Source organism: Cricetulus griseus (genome assembly GCF_003668045.3).
Source record: "Cricetulus griseus strain 17A/GY chromosome 1 unlocalized genomic scaffold, alternate assembly CriGri-PICRH-1.0 chr1_0, whole genome shotgun sequence".
NCBI lineage: Eukaryota > Metazoa > Chordata > Mammalia > Rodentia > Cricetidae > Cricetulus > Cricetulus griseus.
The window spans coordinates 230838567-230844333 of record NW_023276806.1 but is presented as its reverse complement, the minus strand read 5'-3'; the positions used below and the strand labels follow the sequence as shown (position 1 = coordinate 230844333).

Below are 5767 nucleotides of genomic sequence, written 5' to 3'. Positions count from 1 at the left end.
CAGGTACTGAGTGTTATCCTGTGGAGAGGGACCTTAATTTTGTGGCCCTGTCTCATTCCTCTTACAGGAACCATCGAGTGTTTGTGTGCTGTCTCCAAAGCTGTTGCTCACAGCCCCGGGTTCTTTCTGAACTGTCAGAGGGGGCTTCTGCCAGCATCTTGTTTTCCCACATTTTCAGACTTGAGTACTTCCCTTTGGAACTGAGACAGACTTTGCTTTATAAAGAATTCTCATTCCTCTCGCTAATTCTTGTGTGTTTGTTGACAGTGCTGATAGTGTAAGCTTTGGAATTTCACTCTGTGAGCAGAGACACTAGCAGGGCAAGATCTTTGACATCTGTGTGGGACACTCTCTGAGCACACCAACAAAGTCTTTTGCTTCACCTCAGCTTCCCTCCCTCTGAGACTTTCATGGGGCATGGCTAAGGTTACTCACCACTTCGAGGAGGACTCGACTGTGTACATTTTGTTGTCAGGATATACAGGATAGCAACGCCCAGCAGAGTCAGGATAACAGCTAGAATTATATCTGAAACAAAGAAACACCTATAAGCTTTGGGCCACCCAGAGGCCACTGCTGCCATCCAACTGTCTGTCCCTCCCCTTTCTTCCTCAACTCGTTAACTGATTTATTGTTGATTTAGATGGGATCTCACACAACCCAAACTGGCCTTGCACTCACTATGTAACTGAGGCTGGCTCTGATTACCAACTCTTCCGCAAACTTTGCCTTCCACGCACTGGGATCACAAGCCGCACAGCCAAACCCAGTGTCTGCCACTCCTGTCCCAGCCGAATTTAAGCTCTTATGCTTTTTCTCTTGGCTCTGTAAGAGCCCTGGCTGCTGTAACCCTGGCTTTAATCAGGCAATCTGAGGGATCTGCTCCTCCATGGAGCACCTGAGCAACCACAGGTTGTGATGGCCCTGGGAAGATGCTCTCTGAAGGTAATGATATTAACGTGAGTGTGTGTGAGCGCAGACATTTCTTATCAATGAGGAAGGCCTTGGAGTCATTGCACACTGAGCTGAATGATAGAATAAGTTTGTGAACTTTGTCACGGGGACTGGTAGACTGTCTGTATAGCTATATGGTTGATTTGCATTTGGTATTTAAAGCAGAGCAGAAAAGATGATGAATGGGGGACACATCCATAGCAACTACAAGTCTGTCACTACAGTGGAAACACTAAAGAATACCAAACTCCAAATGACTAAGAAAATAGATTATTCTCCAATCAAGGCTACTTCCAAAAAGCAAGAGTGGAAATCCTCCTCCAGATATAACTCCACCCCTGCAACTGGCATCTGTCTACTGAGTCTTTTTAGATGTTTGGCAATGTGAGAAAATTCTGCTGCCAAACCCTTTATGTTTAGAGATTTGCTCTGAATGTACCTCTAAATTCAGCATCCGGTCTCCACCACGAGAGTGTTAAACTCTTGTGGAAGTGAGATAAACTTAGATGGGGGGCTCAGAGGAAGTCCCAGAGAGCAGCTGTCCCTTTGTGGGTGTCTGAAATGCTCTTAGTGTGGGTGTTTGGAAGATGTTCCTCCCCTATGGGGAAAAGGAACCAAGCCTGTTTCTCAGTGCTGAGGCAGATTGTGCAGGAAGGATGCAGGAGGCTATGACATGCCCCTGCCCTGTGGACAGTGGTTACTCTGACCCAGAGTTCAAACTTCAGAAAGCCAGAGAAGATTGCTCCATATGAGGTGACCATGGGCAACTTTCCTTCAGCTTCCCAGAGGACTCCGTCAGAATGAAAGGATGGATATTAGGGTTGAAAGACACCAGGTAAGAAAGAAAGCCAGTTCCATTAGTGTCCCCAAGACAGGACTTGAGAGAGTAGGTATCAAGGAAATGCCAGAGAGGAACCTGGCTCTCACCCAAGGCTTCCATCTTCCAGTTAGTGTCTTCAGTGAGTTCCACGTCATCTGGATTCTTTTGTCCGAGAGAGATCAAGATTAAACAAATGCCTCAAGTTCACGGCTTCTGAGCTGTGAGATCCTGAGTGTCAGGGAGACCCTTGTAAATAAGGGTGCTGAGGGTCTCCCAGGAATTGTGTGGCTTAGGGTCATTGGACCTAAGCCTGATATGGTCTGTGAAGGTTCTGGAATCGGTGTCATAACAAAGTCTCAGAACTCACGAGGGGCAAGGGAAGTTCCTAGAGGTAAGGGCTTCCCAGAGGCCAGATTTAAGAACACTTTGGTGCATCTTGAACTCACAAATGAAACTCATGTTGTCAGCCTTTACAATAGTTTCTAATAGTCTGGACACTTTGGCTCTAGAGATTGTGCCTATTCATGTTGGGAACCTTCAGCAGAGCCGCTTTAAAATGTTTCAAATGTTGTTAAAAAGGCAAAAACTTCCTATATTTTAAAATAAGAGCCTTCAAATGAAGAAGAACAAGGGAAGAGAAGGTGTTGAGGCAGATGTCAGAGTTGGGAGGTCTGTGGTACTCAAGACTAAGCCACCAAATGGGGTTCCACACATCTGGGTTGGTAACAAAGTACTAAGCACCTCTTGCAAAGTCTGTTAGTCCCAAGGCTGTGCAGTAGCAGCATAAAGCTTACAAGCAGCCCACAGTAACCTTCATGCCCCTAGTAACCTTCATACCCCCCAGTAATCTTCATTACCCACAGTAAACTTTCAAGATGGCAGACACCAGAAGTTACCCTACCAACAAATGGCTGGGTTTCTGACCACAAAGCCCAAGTGATTTGCACAAAGCCATGCTTTCCTTCAGTGTTGAAGGCCTGCTGTCTGAAGAGGTGCTTCCTAGCTAGGGTAAGCAGAGAAGGGCTGCCCTCTAGGTCAGATGCCCAGCCTTCAGGACTGGGCAGTACTGGTTTACTTTGTTTTACATCAACCCTGAGGGTTACAATCCTTTACTAATTTTTATGAAGAAGCTATTTAGAGATTTTCATATCTAGAAATTTAAATCACTAGAATATCAATAGTAAGTTAAAAGTTTTGTTAAAACTTGTCTTGGCACAGGCACATTATAAAGTGATTAGGACATGATATGCATGGTGTATGTGTGTGAGTTATGAGCTCAGTGTGTGTATGTATGTGTGCTGGTATGTGGAGGCCACATGAAGGTGTCCTCATCGTTCTCCACCCTTTTCCTTTGAGTCATGGTCTTTCCTGAGTTCCGGTTTTTAGGCTAGATCTGCAGCCAGAAAGCCCCAGCGATCCTCCAGTCCCTGCTGGGGTTAGAGGTGCACAGGCCACACCGGGCTTGGTCTGTGGGTGCTGGGATGGAAACCCATGCTTGCACAGCAGGTGCTCCTATTAGCTACACCATCTCTCCAGCCCCTCAACTATATAACCTTGACTGTGGTAATAGCAAAACATGATAGAATTAGGATTTGGTGGCATAATCTCTTTTATAAAATAGATTGCTACCTCAGCTTGGTGTCCAAGCTTCAGTTCAGGTTTCTCTTGTCTGGTTTTTAAATCTTTTATCAGTGTGATCTAGAGCTTAAAAAGGGACCCTGTTCTGTGATGTGGTGACAGGGAGACTTGCACTGTGAGTGTACCTGCAGCTATTGTTGGCAAAGAACAAGGCTGCAGGTACTCAGTATCATCCAGGTGAGGGATCTTGTGGGGCCAGTGACCTCCCAGGAGTCCCTCAAGAGCTGTTCTGCAGTGGCCTTGTTCTGTGGCTGTGGATAACCATAGGGACCCCCAACTGAGCTTCTAGAGATAGCAACACTCCAGGGGCAGGGCTGGAACACCACACCTCCCACGTAAGCACAGCACCATGACTTGTCAGACATTTCCATAACTGAAGAGGTGCAGATTCCAATGTCCAATCAGGAGCAGGCATTCTGCCACATCATCAGTTACTAGGGAAGCTGCTCCTGGAGATGTCCACAGCACCACAGCTTTGTCCAGCTCTAGGGAACATGAGAGATGGTGGTGACTTCACCTGAAGTGGATGAACTGGCATCACCTTTGTCATCTCCATCATTAACCTGAGGGGCAGTAAGTGCCAGGCTAAAGGTTCCTGGCTTGCTGTCATCTTCAGTCACCTCCTTTGCTACCACAAATTTCAAACACACAGTCGTGCCAACAGCCCTGTGTAGGAGGTGAGCGCTCCCCCAGTGCTCACAGTGATGAATGAATTACGGACCACAGCAGAGCTGACTCAGCACTGTGGGCTGATTAATGTTTCAGCTGCAACTGGATCAAGTATTAAAAACACTAACTAGAAAAGAAATTTCTGTTTCCAAAGAGGACCCTCATACTGAATTTCTAGCTAGCAACTGATGATGCTGCTCACATCTGATACTGATTGGCTCCCAAGCACTGACTTTACTCAACACAGCACCAAAGCAGTGAATCCCCTGGTCCCGCTGACCTGGGTGTAGACAGAGACGGGACATAGATTCCAGGGTGGGAGACCACCATCCAATCCTCCACCATGATGGGTCCCTGGCTCCCCAGAGGCTCCTGTGTGGCAGCTGTGGTCCTGACCCTGATGGCCCTGAGCCCTCGGGTGGCTTTGGTCAGGGACCCCAGATGTAAGTGCAAACCTCAGGGGCTGAACTGCTGGGGGTGGGGGAAGGAAGGGGCCAACATCCTCACTGTCCAGGTCAAGTCCCTTGAATCTACTGATATTTTCTGTGACTAACCACATCCTCCCTTGAAATCCAAACTATTTCCCCAAATAGGAGTCTGGATATGTGTTTCCTTTCAGGTCTGTGCCAGAGACCCCGGATATCAGCCATTTTCTTCCAGTAACATCTCCAGCCTTGTGTCACATTCCCTCAGGGCCTAGAGAAGACTGATGAATCATGATGTTAAATTAGCCGCTTGCACAGGGCTTGTGGTCTTCATTGTGTTGAGCTATATCAGATAAAGAGGTTTCTCTTTAAAAACATAATTGCATATGTGTGTTTGGATTCCATTTTGTGTGTATGTTTCTGTTGTTTTAAGTAGAAAGCAGAGCTTCCCATGTGGAAGTTCTGGTGGGAGGTGGGTCAGTTCCCTTTCTCCCTGGGAGTACAGGGCAGCTAAGGCAGCCTTAGAGACCATGGGCTTAGTGAGCCCTGAGCTGTTCTTCTGAAAACCGGGGGAGGGTTGGAGCCCATTTTGTTTTCATTTTCACATACCCATATTTTAATTTTTCTCCTGCATTCCCTGGCCTGGGACCATGAAAGAGGTTTGAATCTCATCACCCCTCCCCTCAGGTCAGATTTGACAAATTAACTTGGCATCAGAATTTAAATAGACCTGGTGTGTGAATTCTCTGCATCTGTAATTGAGATAAGAGACTGTGGGTCAGTGTTGGGATCATGGTTTTCATTTTCAGAAGCTTCTCCAGTTTTCTATTATTTAGGAAATGGCCAAAGAGCTGCTTGGCTCCACAGGATCCCTACAGCTCATCCCTGGACTTGGCCCTGACATTCTGAGGTCCACTGTTCTCTTGAGTAAGTGCATGAACTCTCTCAAGTTTTTACACATGGTGTCACCTCCCTAAATATTTGCAGTCACCACCCTTCCCGTCTGAGGTCACGTTAACCTTCCTAGACACTTAACTGTCACTCCCCAGAGAGCTTCTCTGGTTCCTCCATCCCTCCAGTCTCCCTGCTGGTTTCTGTCAACAGGGTCCCATCCTTCTCTCCTGACTTTTCTCATTCTGGGATTAGTTTCTTGACCATGTCCCTTTGGTTTGTCGCCTTTCAAAATTTCAAGCTGAAGAAGTGAGGAGAGGTCATTTTCTCCTCTTGGAGGAGCCTGGATCATGTCCAGCCCTAAGGAGCA

At 46.9% G+C, this 5767-nt stretch overlaps 1 long non-coding RNA gene across 1 annotated transcript; it reads left to right on the top strand.

Annotated features, from left to right (window-relative positions):
• Positions 1-4304: 4304 nt before the first annotated feature.
• On the top strand, positions 4305-4886 carry LOC118239498. The gene is made up of 2 exons (XR_004771826.1): positions 4305-4524; positions 4701-4886. It is a non-coding gene; the product is annotated as an uncharacterized LOC118239498 (long non-coding RNA).
• The last annotated feature ends 881 nt before the right edge of the window (positions 4887-5767 follow it).